The 22,567-nt window shown below is 44.3% G+C and overlaps 2 protein-coding genes across 2 annotated transcripts in view; one reads left to right on the top strand and one right to left on the bottom strand.

The window, feature by feature from the left end:
• LOC140730873 (uncharacterized) overlaps window positions 1-3,536 on the bottom strand; it is an 88,706-nt gene extending 85,170 nt beyond the window's left edge. Inside the window, exon 1 of the mRNA XM_073051850.1 lies at window positions 3,375-3,536. The gene's annotated coding sequence lies outside the window, so the exon portion shown is untranslated. The remainder of the gene's footprint in view (window positions 1-3,374) is intronic.
• A 94-nt stretch (window positions 3,537-3,630) lies between these two features.
• The window catches only part of ydjc (YdjC chitooligosaccharide deacetylase homolog), a 128,625-nt gene continuing 109,688 nt past the window's right edge, over window positions 3,631-22,567 (top strand). Inside the window, exon 1 of the mRNA XM_073051851.1 lies at window positions 3,631-4,079. The gene's annotated coding sequence lies outside the window, so the exon portion shown is untranslated. The remainder of the gene's footprint in view (window positions 4,080-22,567) is intronic.

The following is a 22,567-nucleotide window of genomic DNA, read 5'->3' on the forward strand; positions in this document are numbered from 1 at the left end:
AGCAACCAGTAGGTCTTTGGGGAAAAGACCAGAAAACCAGAGCACCTCACGCAGTCACAGGGGAGAATGTATTAACTCTACAGTCAATAGTGGGAATTGAATCTGGGTCACCGGTAATATTAACCTTTGAGCTAACCACTATGCTACTGTGTGAGCCCAGATGGAATATAAGGTGTTGCTCCTCCACCTGAGGGTGGCCTCATCTTGTTTTAGTATAAAGGAGGAACACAAGGAAAGTTCTTAGTTCAAGTTATTTGGTTACAGTTAGACTTGGTTCCCTGCTGCCGTGTTAAACTGTAAAACTGTTATGAACATTTAATAAAACTGATGTAGCCACAAGATCTGCATCTTATTCTCGACTTCCTGAGAACCTTCTGAACAATATCTTCTCCAGATCTATCAGATTGTCTATCCAGACAAATCCTGCCTAATGTAATGGTCTTTCTGTAGGAGGAGTGTTTGGGTTATGGTTGGAGATAACCAGTGCTTTGGAATGTGAGCCATCCAATGATGGGAGGGTGTTTTCATGACACTGGGGCTTTTGCTCAGGAGGAGATGAAGGGACGAGATGCTGGAATGGGACCATGATCTAACGAAGGTCGGGGAGATCGAAGGAGGATCGGTGAAGGGGAAACCATGAGCTCCAACTTGTGCACATTAGACTGCTTCATTAAAATGGGTCCTTTTCTTGCTTTTTCTTCACTAACCCTGTAGTCAGATTAGGAATTATAAAGCTAAATCATCTAATTGAATGCGTCGTACTATCTGTTATTTCGAGGTTCAGATTTGTAACAGGGTAACAAATCACAGAGCATCCACTCAAACAGGGCAGTTTCGGGTGGACTCACATCTCAATCTCACACATTTGGTGGAATCAGAAATTGTCTTCCCTAGACTTACGCAGTAGACGGAGCCTGAAGGTTACACACACACACATGTATCACACATACTGTATATATAAATCTGTCTGATGCCTCCATCAGTCAGAGTTGACCATAGATATTGCATCCTAGCTGTCTAGATATGCAGGAGCTTGGGCAGTACAATATGGAAGAGTGGATACAGCAGCAAGGCCACAGAGGTTTCTTTCTGCTAGATGAACTGCCAATCACAGCTGATGAGCTGCATTTGCTTAAAGCAACTGGTTTTAAGGTACCAACGACCGACCTTTGCCCCTTCTCCATCAGTAGAAATGTTTCTACTGGGCTTAGTAGTGAAACCACACGTCAAAGGCTGTTTGAGGCATATGCCATTGGGAGCATTTAACAGGTATTGGGAGCTTGTCTCCATTACCACCCCCAGCTGTAACAACCTTAAGAAATAAAGGACACCTTATATATACATACATACATAAATAAATATATATATGTGTGTCAAAATGGTCACTGTGATGTGTCTAGTGTGGTGGTGTTGTGGGTATTGCTTTTATATATATACATATATATATATATATATATATACACACACACACACACACACATATACATACACACACACACCCATGGAATTACAGGGGAGTTAGCATGGATGGAGCATTGGCTGATCAGCAGAAAAGACACAGTGGGAATAAAGGGATCCTATTCTGGCTGGCTGCCAGTTACCAGTGGAGTTCCACAGGGGTCGGTGTTGGGACCACTGCTTTTTACGATGTATGTCAATGATTTGGACTATGGTATTAATGGATTTGTGGCTAAATCTGCCGATGATACAAAGATAGGTGGAGGTGCGGGTAGTGTTGAGGAAACACAGAGACTTAGATAGTTTAGGGGAATGGGCAGAGAAGTAGCAAATGATATACAATGTTTTAAAGTGCATAGTCATGCACTTTGGTGGAAGAAATAAACGGGCAGACTACTATTTAGATGGGGAGAGATTCCAAAATGCAGAGATACACAGGGACTTGCTTGGGAGTCCTTGTGCAAGAATTTCCGGTTGAGTCAGTTGTAAAGAAGGCAAATGCAATGTTGGCATTCATTTCTAGAGGTATAGAATATAAGAACAGGGATGTGATGTTGAGGCTCTATAAGGCACTTGTGAGACCACACTTGGGGTATTGTGTGCAGTTTGGGGCTCCTTATTTTAGAAAGGATATACTGACATTGGAGAGGATTCAGAGAAGATTCACAATGATTCCAGGAATGAATCAGAATCAGGTTTATTATCACCGGCATGTGACACAAAATTTGTTAACTTAGCAGAAGCTATGCATAATGCAAGGCATAATCTAGCAGAGAGAGAAAAAATAATAAATAAAATAAAACATAATAATAAGTAAATCAACTATGTATATTGAATAGATTATTAAAAAGTGTGCAAAAACAGAAATACTGTATATTAAAAAAACGTGAGGTAGTGTCCAAAGCTTCAATGAAAGAGTTACTGTATGAGGAATGTCTGGCAGCTCTTGGGCTGTATTCCCTGGAGTTCAGGAGAATGAGGAGGGATCTCATAGAAACATTCTGAATGCTAAAAGGCCTGAAGAGATTAGATATGGCAAAGTTATTTCCCATGGTAGGGGATTCTAGGACAAGAGGGCATGACTTCAGGATTGAAGGGTGTCCTTTTAGAACTGAGATGGGGAGAAATTACTTTAGTCAGAGAGTTGCAAATCTGTGGAAATCTGGTTGTGGAAGCCAAGTCATTGGGCGCATTTAAGGCAGAGATAGATAGGTTCTTCATTAGGTAGGGCATCAAAGGGTATGGGGAGAAGGCAGGAGAGTGGGGGTGACTGGAAGAATTGGATGACCCATGGTTGAATGGCGGAGCAGATTCGATGGGTCGAATAGCCTACTTCTGCTCCTGTATGTTATTTATATATATATATATATATATATATATATATATATATATATATATATATATATATACATACATACATACATACACACACACACACATACACGTATATATCCACACACACAAGAATGTATATAACTGGGGTACCTAAGACTTTTGCACAACATTGTAGTAACCCTCTGACGCAAAGGGCGAGTCAGCTGAAAAAGGGTCTCGGAAGGAAAATCTACTGTTTATTCATTTCCTAGTTCCTGAGTTCCTCCAGCATTTTGTGCGGTGCTTGAAAGATCAAGTGTTTCTCTTCAGTATATGATTCATTAAAGAGTCTGATAAAGCTGTCTGCCCACGGGACGAAGGTAGGGGTCCTTGATCATGAACGTGGTTAGAGAGCCCAGATGAAGGGTCTCGACCGTCCACTCGCGTTGTGTTGTTCCTCTCCCACCCTATCCTATGCAGTTGTAACTGCAGACTACTACCAGCACCCCCTCCCCCCAACCTCCCGTGGAGGGACCAGCAAGCCGCTCGGTTCAAGGGGAACAAGGGGTGGGGGAGAATTCTAAACGACACCAACACGATACCTTTTTAATTCAGGAGCCACAAAAAACTGGAATCCGGAGCAACACCTAATCTGCTGGAGGTACTCAGCGGGTCCAACAACATGCGTGGAAGGAAAGGAATTGCCAATTTGAAGCACTATTGCAGGGTTTCGACTCGTAACGTCCCCAGTTCCTTTCCTCCACCCCCTCCCTGCGCGACGCGCTGAGTTCCGCCGGAATTTTGGTCGTTGCCCTTTTAATTCCGCTCTTTAGAGGGCGCAGGCACTTTGCGGCAGCATATTCTCCTTTCTTTGGGAAAAGGGACGCCCACTGAACCTTCACCGTCGGTCAGATGGTCCCAGGATTGGATAAGGTTGACAGAAAGGAGACAGTGTGTGTAAACGTTGCGAAATACTCGCCTCCCTGCTGAGGTGGACCTGCGGAAGCCGAAACATCCACAGTTTCTGTAGAATGCGACTGAGGTTGTGGAGACGCCTCTGCCAGTAGACCGGCGAGACCAGAGACTTACAGAAACGTGATCTCTCACGGGGTTTTATTACGGTACTGCCCCTCCCTTTTCTTACAATGCCGTTCAAGGACGTAACATCCTCCTGAACGGCGGGCATTTAACTCCGAAGTCGTATGTAAAGGAGCTTCCCCCAGTCGGTACTTGGAAATCCATTCACCACTTCCGCCGTTTAACACAGCCCGGCAGCATCAAGGAATCAGGAGCTCGAAGCAAAGCAGGTACATTCCCGTCAAAATGATCCCCGGAAAGCCAAACAGAAACTTTTCCTGCCTGGCTCTCTCATGTGGCTGGAGCTGGCGTGTTAGACAGAGAAATGACCCGCACCAGGAACTGGTGTATAATTTTCTCAGCGTCCTAGGGCTCTGGTTCAATTAAGCACTATTGGAACAGGTCGACACTGAAATGTGTGTTTGGCTTCCGTTAAGTTTTGTGCAGACTGAGATTCGCAGAATACAACGTGGCTGTTTTTAAACTTAAGTTTGTGGTTTCCCTTTTCATCTCAGTTTCTTGTTTTATTTAAGAAAGTATGTTTATTTTGTGAAGTTCCGATTTAACAAGACCACAATTAATTCTATCCCCTAATCTTCCCGCTGGTGCTGCAAGGAGTTTGCATGGTCTCCCTGTTACAGCGTAGGTTTCCTTCCATGCCCGAACGTACCGGTTGGCAGGTTAATTGGCCATTGTAAGCTGTCCTGTGATTAGGCGAGGGTTAAATCTGGGTGTTGCTGGGCACCGCGGCTGGAAGGGCTGGAAAGGCCTGTTCTGCGCTTGTATCTCAATAAACAAATGTTTAATTGTGGGTATAGTCTTTTTCTGGTTGTATATGATAATTTTATAACTGTTGTTTGAATCCACATGTCTCTGATGTTACTGCAAATCTCTTTTTTTGGTTACATTTCACTGTATTTGTGCACATGACAATAATCTTCAATGTACCTTTTCCCTCAATTCCCGCCCCCCCACACTTGTCTCCCAGATCTGTTCTCTTGATTCATTCCCTCACTCCCAGCTGCATCATCTCACCTCGATCTGCCCAATCCCATCTCTTCAATCCATTCCCCTCCTCAGGTCTCTGTCACCTTGATTTACCATTCCCCCCTCCACACACACACACACACACACACACACTCACAGAGGCCTCTGTCACCTTGATTTGCCATCCTCCCCACACACACACACACACACACACACACACACACACACACACACACACACAGGCCTCTGTCACCTTGATTTGCCATCCTCCACACACACAGACAGACACACAGACAGACACACACACACACAGAGGCCTCTGTCACCTTGATTTGCCATCCTCCACACACACACACACAGGCCTCAGTTCCCTTGAAGCTTCCCCTCTTCTCCCACTCCCCTCCCCTTGAATTTGCCACTCCCCACTCTGTCCGTTCAGTCCATTTCCCCTCTGCTCAGCTCTGACCTCCTGCCTCCTTTTATTCCCCACTACATCTCCTCACTCCCCACTCTGTCCCTCATGCTCTTCTTCAGACCTGTTCTCCAAACATCCACCAGTTTTGGGAAACTGTTCAATTAAAGAGAGAGGTAATTTAATTTTAAAAAAATGTTCAAATCTGAAAATGGTTTGACTAATTTGGAATATTGTGTTCAGTTCTGCTCATTTCTTTATAGGAAACATGGGGAACCTTTAGAGAGGGTGAAGAGGATATTTACCAGGATGCTGTCTGGATTAGAGAGCATGTCTTATGAGGACAGGTTGTGCCAGCGAGGGCTTTTCTTTTTGAAGTTACAGAGGATGAGAGGTGAATTGAAAGAGGTCAAAAATAGCTAATACAGAAGGGCATAATTTTAAGGGAAGTGTTGGGATGTCAAAGGCAGGACTTTTTTTTTTACACAGAGAGTGGTGGGTACATAGAACACTCTACCAGGGGTTCAGATGGTTCAATTTAATATCAGAGAATGCAACCTGAAATTCCTACTCTTCACAGACATCCAGGAAACAAAAAACCCCAGAAAGAATGATAGAAACATCAGAACCCCAAAGCCCCCACTCTCACCTCACACCCTCAAGAAGCATCGATCCTCCCCCTCCCCCTCACTTGTGTCAACAGAAACACGAACCCACATGCCCCCACCACACAAGCAACAGCAAAAGCCCCCTAAAGAGGTCAAGAGTCCATGAAAAAGGCGCTCTCAGCCCATTGCTGTTCCAGTGTTAGAATTGGGTAGTGGTAAAGGCAGATAAATTAGGGATGTTTAAGGGACTCGTGGATGAAATAAAAATGGGAGGGAAGGGTTAGATTAAAAGGCTGACCCAAAGGGTCTGTACTGTGAACGACTGTTCTGTGCTCCAAGGTACTGGGTCTATATTGGGATCCAGGTCAGATGAAGATTATCAAGCCAAAAACGGCAACTTGTCTGTTTACTCTGATAGAAGCTGCTCAACCTGCTGAGTTCCTCCAATCAGTGTTTGTCCACATGCCAGCATCTTCAGTTTCTTGTGTCCCTGGAATAAAATATTGCTGACCTGCTGAGTTTTTCTGGTTTGAGTTCAGTTGCTTCACACTACTGGGAAAAGCTGTAAGACTGTCAGTTTGTTAACAAGTCGGCCAGCTGAACTGTTTTGGTTTTGGGTATCGATGGCTTCCAGGTAGATATACGTCCGTGTAGCAGATCTCCAGCCAGCACTGTTCGGTATTGTGATTGCCGAGAGTCAGATTTGCAATTTGCATTGGATTAAATGTCAGCGTTCCTCCGGAGGCATGGTTTTAATGTCGTGACAAGCCAGTAGATTTCAGTGTTTAGTAATGAGAGCCCGAGGCGTAGATAACAATACACACACAGAGTGCTGGAAGGACTCAGCAGGTCAGGCAGTATCTATGGAAATAAATGTTTTGGGCCGAGACTTTTCATCAGGACTGGGGGGAAAAAGGCGTGATGTTCACTATTCACTGTGACCTTTTCCTCTCTGAGAAAGAACGTTCTGTCCTCAGTAAGTGACCCCTTTGTCCCCCTGCGCCCGCACCTCAGTGAGTTCCGCACCCACCGTGATGCTGAGCTCTTCTTCCATTGCCTCTGTCTCTGTGCTGCTACTCGCATCCTGCACTGATGACCCCTTCTCCCGTCTTCAACCCACCTCCCCTTCTTGGACACCCTCCTCTGGATCTTTTATTGCTAACTGCTGATGAGACATCAACAGTCTTGACTTTACAACTCCTCTCCCAATACAAACCTCACTCCCACATCTATTTTTTTTCGACTCTTGATGAAGGGTTTTGGCCCGAAATGCGGTCTGCAGATTTTCTTGTGTTTGGATATATAAGAAACTTGATGGTCAGGGATGTGAGAATGAATGGGAAAGTAGTGTGTAAGGAGTATGTCTTCAAGCCACTATTCTGACATGCATCGATCCCAGTGCTAGAGCAGAACACACTCATTTGGATGAGAGCAGGAGAAATTTGAGGGTGATGTTGACTATTCAGCCCTTCGAACCTGTTCTCTTATGCAGCGAGATTCCACATTTCTCTTATTCCTTCATTTCTCTGATGTGCAGAAATCTATCAGTGTCTAGGTCTGCACAGCCCTTTGCAGGAGTCAATTACAAAGGTTTACCACCATCTCAAAGGCGAGTAGAAATCTGCTCTACAAATATAGTCTGTCTGGTATCTAAATGGTTATACAGGACAAGAATTAAATGCACGTTATGTCATAGGGAGGCATGGTGGTTAGCACGATGCTTAACAGTACCAGCGACCCGGGTTCAATTCCCATCGCATGGTTGTGTAGTGGTTAGCAGAACACTTTACAGCGCAGTGATCCGGTTCAATTCCCGATGCTACCTGCAAGGAGTTTGTACGTTCTCCCCATGACCATGTGGGTTGCCTCCGGGTCTGGTCATGGAAAGACCAGGATCGCCCACGCCATACGACATGGCACATAATGAATGAATGGGATGGACAGATGGCAAGAGTAATGGGAGTGGAAATAAGTAAAGGGTCTAAATCTAGTTGTTTAAAATATTTTTAGAGATATTGTTTCAGTCCTGATGAGGAGGCAGGGTCCAGGATGCTGCCTGAATTAGAGAGCATGTCTTGTAAACCTGTACAAGATGATGAGAGGCGTAGATCAAGTGGACAGCCAGAGACTTTCTTCCAGGGTGAACATGGCTCATACAAGAGGGCATAGTTTTAAGGTGATTGGGGGAAAGTATATGGCAGATGTCAGAGATGGGGCAGCATGCTAGTGTAGTGGTTAGCACAATGCCTTACAGTACCAGTGACGGGTTCAAATCCCATCACTCCTGTAAGGAGTTTGTACGTTCTCCCCATGACCATTTGGGTTTCCTCCCATTGTCCAAAGACCTACGGGTTGGTAGGTTAATAGGATGCTTTAAATTGTCCCATGATTAAGGGACAATTGAATTCTGGGGGATTGCTGGGCAGTGTGGCTCGAAGGGCCGTAAAGGGCTGTTCTGTATTGTATCTCAATAAATTAGTTATTTAATAAGTTCTTTTACATAGAAAGTGGTAGGTGTGTGGAATGCCCTGGTGGTGGAGAGGGATACATAGGGACATTTAGGAGATCTTGGGCACATGGATGATAGAAAAATGGAGGGTTATGTGGGAGGGAAGGGTTAGATTGATCATAGAGTAGTTACAAACTAGGCACAACATTGTGGGCCGAAGGGCTGTGATGTTCTCAGTTCTCTTCAGTGTGTGTTTCCCACCAGCAAAATGTTTCTCATGGTTTTCTTTGTTTCATGGCTATCTGGTGAAAATGAATCTCAGATGTATACTGCATAATGAATGAATGGGATGGGCAGATGGCAAGAGTGATTGATGGGAGGAGGATAATGAATGAACCTTTGAATCTTTCCATACTGAAAACCTGGATCTGAGAACAGAAATATAAATATATGAGGAGTGATTGATATGTTTGTGGCCTAAGGTAGAAGGAAATGAGTTGTACATGCAGCTCAACTCTTTGAGTGGTTATGCAGAAAGTTTGAAGCTAATAACTCATCAGGGGTGATTGATAGGTTTGTGGCCTAAGGTAGAAGGAGATGAGTTTTTAACTTCAAACTTTCTGCATAATCACTCAGAGTTGAACTGCATGTGCATGTAATGAGAACTGTGTAACTCATCTCCTGAGTCCTGACGAAGGGTCTCGGCCCGAAACAGCGACAGTGCTTCTCCCTATAGATGCTGCCTGGCCTGCTGTGTTCCACCAGCATTTTGTGTGTGTTGTGTAACTCATCTTTTACCTTGGGCCACGAACTTATCAATCACCCATCTGTGGACACTTTCTGGAGGTCCAAGATCCGTATGCTTTACGACTGCTGGATTAGTCCAGCAGTCGTAGAGCATATGGATCTTGGACTAAGTATGTAAGTGTAGGAGGGGACTAGGTTGAAAAATAAATGTGCTAGGTTTTCTAAAATTGACTCCTTCTACCCTAGGCCACAAACATATCAATCACTCCTTGTATAAGGATAATCTAATAGCCATTAGTGAGATCTGGCTGCAGGATGAAAAATTCAAAGTAAATTTTATTATCAAAGTACATATGTCACCATGTACAACCCTGAGATTCATTTTTTTGTGGGCAAACTCAACAAATCTATAGAATAGTAATTATAACAGGATCAATGAAAGATCAACCAGTGTGCAGAAGACAACAAAATATAAATAAATAACAAGAACATGAGATGAAGAATCCTTAAAGTGAGACTATTGGTGGGAATATTTCAATGACAGGGCGAGTGAAGTTATCCCCTTTGGTTCAAGAGCCTGATGGTTGAGGAGCAGTGACTATTCTTGAACCTGGTGGTGTGGGTCCTGAGGCTCCTGTACCTTCTTCCTGATGGCAGCAGCAAGAAGAGAGCATGACCTGGGTGTTGGGGATCTCTGATGATGGATGTTGCTTTCCTACAACAGCATTTCATGTAGATGTGCTCAATGTTTGGGAGGGCTTTACCTGTTATGCAATCTACTTTCTGGAGGTTTGACCATTCAAAGGTATTGGGACCTGATCACTGAAGGTACTTGACATTGCAAGAGGGGACATTGCAATGTTTGCTGAGGGGAGGGGGTTGGCTGTGTTGGATAATTGTGTAAGGAATAAAGAGTTGTGTGTGGCTTCTATTCAAGCATAGAGGTGGTTTGGGTGGGGATGATAAAGCTTACAGGGAGAATTTACAAGGATGTTACCAGGTCTTGAGTCAGAGAAAACTATAGCACAGAAACAGGCCCTTTGGCCCATCCAATCTCTGACAAACCATTTAAACTGCCTACTCCCACTGACCTGCTTTTGGACCAAAGCCCTCCATACCCCTACCATCCACATATCTATCCAAACTTCTCTAAAACTTTGAAATCCAAATAGCATCCACCACCTGCACTGGCAGCTTGTTCCACACTCTCACCACCCTCTGAGTGAAGAAGCTTCTCCTCATGTTCCCCTTAAACTTTTCACCTTTCACCCCTAACTCATGACCCCTAGATGTAGTCCCACACAACTTCATTGGAAAAAGTTGGCTTGCATTTACCCTATCTATACATTTCTATCAAATCTCCACTTAATCTTCTACGTTCCAGGAAATGAAGTCCTAACTAGTCCCGGCAACATCCTTTTAAATTTTCACTGTACTCTTTCAATCATGTTTACATCTTTCCTGTAGGTAGGAAATTAGGCTTCACTAACATCTCATACAACTTCAACATAACATCCAAACTACTGTACATAGTACTTTGATTTACAAAGGCCAATGTGCCAAAAGCTTTCTTAATGACACTATTTGCCTGTGACACCAAATTTAATGAATTATGGACCTGTATTCCCAGGTCCCTTTGTTCTACCACACTCCTCCGTTCCCTATCTACCCTGGTTGGTCCCACTGAAGTTTAACACTTCATAATTGTCTGCATTAAATTCCATCTGCCATTTTTCAGCCCATTTTGCTAGTCCAGATCCCGCTGCAAGCTTTGATGGTCTTCCTCACTGTCCGCTACACCCCTAATTTTAGTGTCATCCACAAATTTGTTGATCCAGTTAACCACATTTTCATCCAGGTCATTGTTATAGGTGACAAACAACAATGGACCCAGCACAGATCCCTGCGGCACACCACTAGTTACAGGCCTCCAGTCAGAGGGGTAACCTTCAAATACCACTCTCTGGCTTCTCCCTCAAAGCCAATGTCTAATCCAATTTATTACCTCATATTGAGTGGCAAGCAACTGAACCTTCTTGACCAACGTCCCACATGGGGCCTTGTCAAATGATTGCTGAAGCACATGTCAACATCATTCACTCCCTTGTCTTCAACTTTCCTGGTAACATCATCAAAAAAACTCTATAAGACTGGTTAGACATGACCTACCGCACAATGGTATGCTGATTATCCCTAATTAATCCCCCTCTATCCAAATACGTTTCAATAACTTTCCCACTACTGATGAGAGGCTGACTGGCCTATAATTTCCTGGTTTATTTTTAGAGCCTTTCTTAAACAGCCATCCTCCAATTCTCCAGTCCCTCAGCTGAGGCTAAGGATGATTTAACTACCTCTGCCAGGGCTCTGCAGTTCTGCACTTGCCTCCCTCAGGGTTCAAGGGAACACCTTATCAGGCTCTGGGGATTTGTCCACCCTAATTAGCCTCAGGACAGAACACCACCTCCTCTGTAATCGGTATAGGGGTCATGACCTCACTGCTGCTTTGCCTCACTTCTACAGACTGAGTTTAAAGAAAAATGCAGTTAAGATCTCCCCCATCTCTTTTGACATTTCTGGTCTTTCAGAGGACCAGTTTTGTGCCTTGCTATCCTTTCACCTTGTCTGCTAAGACAACCTCATGCCTTTTATCCCTCCTGATTTCTTAAGCGTTCATTTGCATATTGTCCATAAATACCTACTTGCCTAATCTGCTATGAATTTCATTTTTGTTTTCTTAACCAGGTCTTCCATCTCTTGAAAATTACTGTTTCCACAACCTGTTATCCTTGCCTTTAATTCTGACAAACACATAAAAGTTTTGTGCTATCAATATTTTGCTTTCGAAGGCCTCCCACTTACCAAGAACACTTTTACCAGAAAACAGCCTGTTCCAATCCAGACTGGCCAAATCATTTCTGATACCATCAAAATTGGCATTTCCCCAGTTCAGAATCTCAACCCAAGGACCAGACTGATCCATTTTCATAATCGCCTTGAAGCTAATGGCATTATGATCACTAGATGCAAAGTGTTCCCCTACACAAGCTTCTGTTATCTGCCCTATCTCGCTCCCTAATAGCAGGTCAAATATTAAATGCTGTCTCTAATTCCTGGAGCATTAGGAGAAAGAGGGAAGATTTGATGGAGACCTGCAAAATTATGAGGCGGTATAGACAGGTTAAATGCAAGAAGACTTCTTCTACTGTGGGTGGCTGAGAATAGAACAAGAGGTCATAGGTTAAGATGAAATGTGAAATATTTAAGGGGAACCTGAAGGAGAACTTCTTGGAGGGTGTGGAGTGAGGAAGTAGGGTTTGAAGTGAGGGTTTGAGCAAAGTTGAAGAGGTTTGGATAAATATGTGGATGGGAGGGGTGTGGAGGGCTGTGGTCCGGGGTACAGGTCATTGGAACTTGGCAGAATAACACAGTCTAGATGATCCAAAGGGCCTGTTTCTGTGCTGTAGGTGTAGGTGTGTCTAATAACAGCAAGCTATCATGTGTGCGAGTGACGTCTAGTAAATGTAGCCTCACATTCTGGTGGAGTATAAAGGAAGTATTTTTTACAGAAGGTGTGGTACAAATTATGGGGACTTTTAAACAAAACAACCCAAACTGCTGAAGGAAATTATGGTGCCAGGAATAGACAGTCGATCTTTAGGATGGTGGTGAATTAGTATTGGGTTCAGGTGTTTAATATTGCGGTGTTTGCTGAGCTTGGCAATTAGCCTGTAGACATTTCGTCACCAGTCAAGATGACATCCTCCGTGCTTGGCGACAGTCAATGTTTGGAGTTGATACCCTTCGTCTGCACAGGAAATGTAGAGGGGAAATGGCTTGTGTAATGAGCTGAGGGGTTGGAGGTGGATCCAAGGTGCTGATTGGCAGATGAAGTCACATGGGCATGGGAAGGGTGGAGGTGACATTGCAGGCTGGGATGGGGGAGGTGGAGGCTGTAGATGAAGGTGAAGAAGAACCAATTGAGGGAGATATGGTGGGCGGATTGGAGGAGTGTGTGGGTGGTGGGCTAGTGGAGTAGATGGAGGAGAAAGGATCTGTGAGATGGGAGACTACTTACGGGAGGGGGTGGCTTGGAATTAAAAGCAAGGATGTGATGCTGAGGTTTATAAGTCAGACCACACTTGGAGTATTGTGAGCAGTTTTGGGCTCCTTATCCAAGGAAAGATGCACTGCCATTGGAGAGGGTCCAGAGGACATTCACGAGAATGATTCCAAGATTGAAAGGGCTAATGTATGAGCACATTTGATGTGCTGGGCCTGTACTCGCAGAGTTTAGAAGAATGGTGGGGGGCGGGATCTCAATGAAACCTATCAAATATTGAAAGGCCTAGACAGACTCGTAGGAGTCAAACTGGACACATTGGAGGCTCTGGTAGAACAAAGGACTCGGTAAGGAAAATCCTGGCAATTCCAGACAATGTTTCTCACCCTATGCATGCCACCTTGGCTGAAAAGAGGAGCACTTTAAGTAATGGACAGGACAACTGCGCTGTTCCAAAGAGTGCCATATGAGGTCATTCTTACACTCAGCCATTAAGCTCTATAATGAGTCAACCTATAACTGGGGAAGTGATGACCCCCTCCTGTTAGATTGTTTGAGGTAACTTTTAAAATTCTTTCTTTCTTATATTTGTAAATCTGTGCAATTGTAATGCAACTGTGACACTGTAATTTACAAAGTACTTTGGGATCAATAAACTACCTATTTATCCACCTATCATAGAACCATAGAACATTACAACACAGAAACAGGCCTTTTGGCCCTTCTTGGCTGTGCCAAGCCATTTTTCTGCCTAATCCCACTGACCTGCACCTGGGCCATATCCCTCCAAACCCCTCTCATCCATATACCTGTCCAAGTTTTTCTTAAATGTCAAAAGTGAGCCCGCATTCACCACTTCATCTGGCAGCTCATTCCACACTCCCACCACTCTCTGCGTGAAGAAGCCCCCCTAATGTTCCCTTTAAACTTTTCCCCCTTCACCCTTAAGCCATGACCTCTGGTTTTTTTTCTCCCCTAGCCTCAGTGGAAAAAGCCTGCTTGCATTCACTCTGTCTATACCCATCATAATTTTATACACCTCTATCAAATCACCCCTTATTCTCCTATGCTCCAGGGAATAAAGTCCTAACCTATTCAACCTTTCTCTGTAACTCAGTTTCTCAAGTCCCAGCAACATCCTTGTAAACCTTCTCTGCGCTCTTTCAACCTTATTAATATCCTTCCTGTAATTAGGTGACCAAAACTTCACACGATACTCCATATTCTGTCTCACCAATGTCTTGTACAACCTCACCATTGCATTCCAACTCTTATACTCAATACTTTGATTTATAAAGGCCAATGTACCAAAATCTCTCTTTACAACCCTATCTACTTGTGATGCTACTTTTAGGGAATTATGTATCTGTACTCCCAGATCCCTCTGATCTACAGCACTCCTCAGTGTCCTACCATTTACTTTGTATGTTCTACCTTGGTTTGACCTTCTGAAATGCAATACCTCAGACTTGTCCGCATTAAACTCCGTCTGCCATTTTTCAGCCCATTCCTCCAACTGGTCCAAATCCCTCTGCAAGCTTTGAAAACCTTCCTCACTGTCCACTACACCTCCAATCTTTGTATCATCAGCAAATTTGCTGATCCAATTTGCCACATTATCATCCAGATCATTGATATAGATGACAAATAACAATGGACTCAGCACTGATCCCTGTGGCACACCACTAGTCACAGGCCTCCACTCAGAGTAGCAATCCTCCACTACCACTCTCTGGTTTCTTCCATTGAGCCAATGTCTAATCCAATTTACTACCTCTCCATGTATACCTAGCGACTGAATCTTCCTAACTAACCTCCCATGTGGGACCTTGTCAAAGGCCTTACTGAAGTCCATGTATACAATATCCACTGCCTTTCCATCATCCACTTTCCTGGTATCTTCCTCGAAAAACTCTAATAGATTGATTAAACATGACCTACCACGCACAAAGCCATGCTGACTTTTTCTAATAACTCCCTGTCTATCCAAATACTTGTGGATCTTAGTACTCTTAGTATTCCTTCCAATAATTTACCTACTACCGATGTCAAGCTTACCGGCCTATAATTTCCCGGCTTGCTTTTTGAGCCTTTTTTAAACAACGGAACTACATGAGCTATCCTCCAATCCTCCGGCACCTGACCCGTGGATATTGGCATTTTAAATATTTCTGCCAGGACCCCTGCAATTTCAACACTAGTCTCCTTCAAGGTCCGAGGGAATACCCTGTCAGGTCCTGGGGATTTATCTACTCTGATTTGCCACAAGACAGCAAGCACCTCCTCCTCCACTTTAATCTGTATAAGTTCCATGACCTCCCTACTTGTTTGCCTTGTTTCCATAGACTCCATTTCAGTTTCCTTAGTAAATACAGATGCATAAAACCCATTTAATATCTTACCCATTTCTTTTGGTTCCGTACATAGCCGACCACTCTGATCTTCAAGAGGACCAATTTTATCCCTTGCTATCCTTTTGCTCTTAACATACCTGTAGAAGCTCTTAGGATTATCCTTCACCCTGACTGCCAAAGCAACCTCATGTCTCCTTTTAGCCCTTCTGATTTCTTTCTTAAGTATTTTCTTACTCTTTTTATACTCCTCAAGCATCTTATTTCCTCCCTGTTGCCTATACATGTTGTACATCTCTCGCTTCTTCTTTATCAGAGTTCCAATATCCCTCGAGAACCAAGGTTCCTTATTCTGATTCATTTTGCCTTTAACCCTGACAGGAACATACAAGCTCTGCACTCTCAAAATTTCTCCTTTGAAAGCCTCCCACTTACCAATCACATCCTTGCCAGAGAACAACCTGTCCCAATCTATGTTTTTTAGATCCTTTCTAATTTCTTCAAATTTGGCCTTTTTCCAGTTTAGAACTTCAACCCGAGGACCAGATCTATCTTTATCCATGATCAAGTTGAAACTAATGTTGTAATGATCACTGGAACCAAAGTGTTCCCCTACACACACTTCCATCACCTGCCCTAACTCATTTCCTAATAGGAGATCTAATATTGCATCCTCCCTAGTTGGTACATCTATATATTAATTTAGAAAACTTTCCTGAACACATTTCACAAACTCTAACCCATCTAGACCTTTAACAGTATGGGAGTCCCAATCAATGTGTGGAAAATTAAAATCCCCTACAATCACAACTTTCTGTCTCCTGCAGTTGTCTGTTATCTCTCTGCTGATTTGCTCCTCCAATTCTCGCTGACTATTGGGTGGTCTATAATACAACCCTATTAATGTGGTCATACCTTTCCTGTTTCTCAGCTCCAACCATATGGCCTCAGTAGACAAGCCCTCTAATCTGCCCTGCCAAATCACTGCTGTAATGTTTTTCCTGACTAGCAAAGCCCCCCCCGCCCCCCCCCCCCCCCCCCCCACCCTTCATCCCTCTGCCTCTATCACGTCTGAAGCATCGGAACCCTGGAACATTGAGCTGCCAGTCCTGCCCCTCCTGTAGCCAAGTTTCACTAATGGCTATGATGTCATAATTCCATGTGTCAATCCAGGTCCTCAGCTCGTCTGCCTTTCCCACAATACTCCTCGCATTGAAATATACACACCTCAGAAGATTATTACCACCACACACAACCTTACTATTTGTGACTTTGCATGAACTACTAACATCATTTATTTTTACCCCCGTTCCACTATCTACTCTGGTTCCCATCCCCCTGAAAATCTGGTTTAAACCCTCCCCAATAACACTGGCAAACCTCCCTGTAAGTATATTGGTCCCCCTGTAGTTCAGGTGTAACCCGTCTCTCTCGTACGGGTCCCACCTGCCTCAGAAGAGGTCCCAATGATCTAGAAATCTGAAACTCTGCCCCCTACACCAGTTTCTCAGCCACGTGTTCATCTGTCAGAGCATCCTACTCTTACCCTCACTGGCACGTGGCACAGGCAGCAATCTGGAGATTACCACCTTCGAGGTCCTGTTTTTCAACTTCCTACCAAGCTCTCTGTAGTCACTCTTCAGGATCTCCTGACTCTTTCTACCGACATCATTGGTACCGATGTGTACCACGACATCAGGCTGATCACCCTCCCACCTCAGAAAACTGTGCATGCGATCAGAGACATCCCTGACCCTGGCTAGGCAACCCAGAAGGCAACAAACCTTCCAGGAGTCTCTGTCATGACCACAGAATCTCCTGTCTGTACCCCTGACTATATCACTACTGCTCTCCTCTTCTTCCTCCCTCCCTTCTGCACTACTGAATCAGACTCAGTGCCAGAGCTCCAGCTGCCGCAGTTTATCCCAGGTAAGCCATCCCCCCAACAGTATCCAAATCGGTATACCTGTTTTGGAGGGGAATGGCCACAGGGGAACCCTGCACTACTTGCCCTTTCCCCTTCCCTCGCCTGACGGTAACCCAATTACCTGTGCCCTGTTCCTTTAACTACCTCCCGGAAGCTCCTATCTATAAACTGCTCAGTCTCCCGAATGATCCGGAGGTCATCCAGCTCCTGCTCCAGTTCCCTAACGCGATCTGTTAGGAGTTGCAGCTGGATGTACTTCCTGCAGGTATCATTGTCAGGGACACTGGAGGTCTCCCTGACTTCCCACATCCTGCAAGCAGAGCATTCCAACATCCTGCCTGGCATATTCTCTAATTTAAAATAAAAGAAAAACAGAAACTTACTGGAACCTACCCTCGCCTCTGCCTGTTTCTTGCCGAAGCCTGATTGAGCCAAAGCCGTCCCACTCCGACTCAGTCCACTCCAAAGATGGCCACTGTATATGGCGGTCTTTCTTTTAAACCTTGGCGCACTACGTCACGCGCCTGCGCAGTCTAGCCTCTTTTCCCTGAGCTGTTAAAGGAAAAACGACCTTCTCTCCGCGATGCCTTCAGTCTTCCACTCTCAGCCTCTTGCTTCGATTGAAAAGGTGAACTATCACTTCGTGTTTCTCGCTCCCCTCACCCACCTTTTAAATCTAATCCTCATCTATTTTTTCCATAGATGCTGCCTGGCCTGCTGAGTTCCTCCAGCATTTTGTTTGTTGCTAGGGTTTCCAGCATCTGCAGATTTTCTGTTGTTTATCTATATTTCTATCTAGAGAGGATGTTTCCTATAGTCAGAAAGTCTCAGACCAGAGGACACAGCCTTAGCATAAAGAGACATCCATTTAGAACACAGATGAGGAGGAATTTCTTTAGCCAGAGGATAGTGAATCTGTGGAATTCACTGCCACGGATGGTTGTGGAGGCCATGCCATTAGGTATATTTAAAGCAGAGGTTGACAACACGTCAAAGATTATGGGGAGAACTCAGGAGAATGGGGTTGAGAGAGGGATAATAAATCAGCCATGATGGAATGACAGAGCAGACTCAATGGGCTGAATGGTCTAATTCTGCTCCAATGCATTACAGTCATGATTGGGATTGAGTGTGAGAGGACTTGGGTAGGTCAGAGGGAGAAAGAGATACAGGGGTGGGGGTCTGTTTACCTGAAATTGTAGAATTCTTTGTTCATTCATTACCCAGGGGCAATATGGGGTGCTGTTCTTTGAGGTTAGCACTTGGCCACACCCTAGCAGTGGAGGAGGCAGAGGATAGATGGATGGGTGTAGGAATAGGGAGGGGAAATACATATCCCATGTTGGATAGTGTGCTGGAACTCGCAAAGCAATCTCCTGGTCTGGGCTCAGTCTCACTCACCCACGTCCAATGTGGGCAGAGGTGGTGGGGTGGCCCTGTTGGTGAGGAATGAGATTCAGTCCTTTGCAAGGGGGGACATAGGATCAGGAGAAGTAGAGTCTGTGTGGATAGAACTGAGGAACAGTAAGGGCAAAAAGACCCTAATGGGTGTTGTCTACAGGCCACCAAACAGTAGCATGGATATTGGGTGCAAGTTGAATAGGGAGTTAACATTGGCATGTGGCAAAGGTAATGTCGCAGTAGTTATGGGGGATTTCAACATGCAGGTGAACTGGGAGAATCAGGTTGGTGCTGGACCCCAGGATAGGGAGTTTGTAGAGCCTACAGGATGCATTTTTGGAACAGCTTGTATGAGAGCCAACCAGGGACAAGGCTATTCTGGATTTAGTGTTGTGTAATGAACAGGATTTGATAAGCGATCTTGAAGTAAAGGAGCCATTAGGAGGTAGTGACCATAATATGATGTTTTTATCTGTAATTTGAGAAGGATAAGGGCAGATCGGAGGTGTCAGTGTTGCAGATGAACAGGGGAAACTATGGAGCCATGAGGGAGGAGCTGGCCAAAGTTAAATGGATGGATATCCTAGCAGAAAAGACAGTGGAACAGCAATGACAGGTATTCTTGGGAATAATGCACAAGGTGCAAAATCAGTTCATCCCCCAGAGAAGGAAGGATTCAAAGGGGGGAACGGGGCCACAGTGGTTGACAAAGGAAGTCAGAGATTGCATAGCATTTTTAAAAAAAAAAGTATGACAGAGCTAAGGTGAGTGGGAAGACTGATTATTGGGAAATTTTTAAGGAACAACAGAACTTAACTAAAACGGCAATACGGGGAGAAAAAATGAGGTACGAACGCAAGCTAGCCAGGAATATAAATGAGGATAGCAAAAGCTTTTTTTAGGTATGTGAAGAGAAGGAAGATGGTTAAGAACAATGTTGGGCCCTTGAAGAATGAATTGGGTGAAATTGTTATGGGGAAACAGAAATGGCAGAAGAATTTAATAAGTACTTTAGATCTGTCTTCACTAAGGAAGACACAAGCAATCTCCCAGATGTATGGATGGGCCAAGGACATAGGGTAACAGAGGAAATGAAACAGATTGACATTAGGAAGGTAACGGTGATGAGTAGACCGATGGGACTGAAGGCTGACAAATCCCCAGGTCCAGATGGCATCCTAAAGGAGGTGGCTCTGGAAATTGCGGATGCATTGGTAATCATTTGCCAATGTTCCTTAGATTCAGGATCAGTTCCTGAGGATTGGAGAATGGCTAATGTTATCCCACTTTTTAAGAAAGGAGGGAGAGAGAAAACAGAACTATTGTCCTGTCCTATCAGTAGTGGGGAAGATGCTAGAGTCCATTATTAAAGATGAAATAGTGGCATATCTAGATAGCAGTGATAGGATTGGGCCGAGCCAGCATGGATTTACCAAGGGCAAATCATGCTTGACTAATCTGTTGGAGTTTTTCGAGGATGTAACCAGGAAGTTAGACAAGGGAGATCCAGTGGATGTAGTGTACCTTGATTTTCAGAAGGCATTTGATAAGGTCCCACATAGGAGATTGGTGGGTAAAATCAGAACTCATGGCATTGGCGGGAAGATATTGACATGGATAGAAAACTGGTTGGCAGATAGAAAGCAAAGGGTAGCGGTGAATGGGTGTTTCTCGGAATGGCAGGTGGTGACTAGTGGAGTGCCACAGGGCTCGGTATTGGGACCACAGCTGTTTACGATTTACATCAACGATTTAGATGAAGGCATTGAGAATAACATCAAGTTTGCTGATGATACTAAGCTGGGTGGCAGTGTGACATGTGATGAGGATGTTAGGAGAATTCAGGGTGACTTGGAGAGGCTGGGTGAGTGGGCAGATACTTGGCAGATGACGTTTAATGTGAATAAGTGTGAGGTTATCCACTTTGGGAGTAAGAACAGGAAGGCAGATTATTATCTGAACGGTGTAGAGTTAAGTAAGGGAGTAATACAAAGAGATCTAGGAGTCCTTGTTCATCAGTCACTGAAGGTGAATGAGCAAGTGCAGCAGGCAGTGAAGCAGGCTAATGGAATGTTGGCCTTTATTACAAAGGGAATTGAGTACAAGAGCAAGGAAATCCTTTTGCATTTGTACAGGGCCCTGGTGAGACCACACCTGGAGTATTGTGTACAATTTTGGTCTCCAGGGTTAAGGAAGGACGTCCTGGCTGTAGAGGAAGTGCAGCATAGATTCACAAGGTTAATTCCTGGGATGTCCGGACTGACTTACGCAGAGAGGTTAGAGAGACTGGGCTTGTACACGCTGCTGGAATTAAGGAGATTGAGAGGGGATCTGATTGCAACATATAAGATTATTAAGTGATTGGACAAGATCGAGGCAGGAAATATGTTCCAGATGCTGGGAGAGTCCAGTACCAGAGAGCATGGTTTAAGAATAAGGGGTAGGTCATTTGGGACAGAGTTAAGGAAAAACTTCTCCCAGAGAGTTGTGGGGATCTGGAATGCACTGCCTCGGAAGGCAGTGGAGGCCAATTCTCTGGATGCTTTCAAGAAGGAGCTAGATAGGTATCTTATGGATAGGGGAATCAAGGGATATGGGGACAAGGCAGGAACCGGGTATTGATAGTAGATGTTCAGCCATGATCTCAGAATGGCGGTGCAGGCTCGAAGGGCCGAATGGTCTACTTCTGCACCTATTGTCTCTTGTCTATAAAGTTCAAAGTCAGATTACTGTCAAAGTACAGCTATGTCACCATATACAACCCTGAGATTCATTGTCCTGTGGGCATACTCAATAAATCCATAATGGAATAATAACCATAACAGAATCAATGAAAGACCTCATTAACTTAGGCATTCAACCAGTGTGCAAAAGACAGCAAACTGTGCAAATAGAAAAAGAAATAACAATAATAATAATAATAAATATCGAGAACAGGAGATTAGGGTCTTTCAAATTGAGTTCATGGGTTTTGGGAGCATTTCAATGATGGAGCAAGTGAAGTTGAGTGAAGTTACACACACAAAACGCTAGAGGAACTCAGCAGGTCAGGAGCATCTATGGAAGTGAGTAAACAGTTGATGCTTGGGACCGAGACCCTCCTTCAGGACTTAGTGATGTTATCTCCTGTAGTTCACGAGCCTGATGCTTGAGGGCTAATAACTGTTCCTGAGCCAGGTGAGGAGAGTATTTTCTGAATAGCTTTGTAGAAATTTCAAACTAAAATCCATAGAACAAGCCAAATAAATTCTAGTAGTGTGCATTGTGATTGGTTTAATTGATAATCCCATCAAGACAATGTTCGTGGGCAGTACCCGTTAAGTAAGCCAATTGAATTTTACATTCAATTGAAGGGAAAGAATGGGTCCAAGATGAGTTGTATGAGCTCGGGTGTTAAAACGAGAATTTGCTAAAATAACCTGTCCAGTTGGATTAAGGGACCATTAACTGCAATACAGTGACAAACACTTAGAGTGGAGCAAGCCATTCGGCCCAGCTCATCCCTGCTAACTGTGTTGCCCAGTGAGCTATTCACATCTGCCCATATTTGGGCAACTCTCTTACCCATGTACTTTTAAATGTTGCTAATGTACCTGCCTTTTGCAAAATGTAAAAGTAAGGATGTAACGTTGAGGCTTTATAAGGCACTGGTGAGGCCTCACTTGGAGTATGGAGTATTTTGGGCCGCTTATCTAAGAAAAGACATTGGCGAGGGATCAGAGGAGTTTCACAAGAATGCTCCCAGATTGAAAGGGTTGTTGTATGAGGAGTGT

This window comes from Hemitrygon akajei, chromosome 7 (genome assembly GCF_048418815.1).
Source record: "Hemitrygon akajei chromosome 7, sHemAka1.3, whole genome shotgun sequence".
Classification (NCBI taxonomy): Eukaryota; Metazoa; Chordata; class Chondrichthyes; order Myliobatiformes; family Dasyatidae; genus Hemitrygon; species Hemitrygon akajei.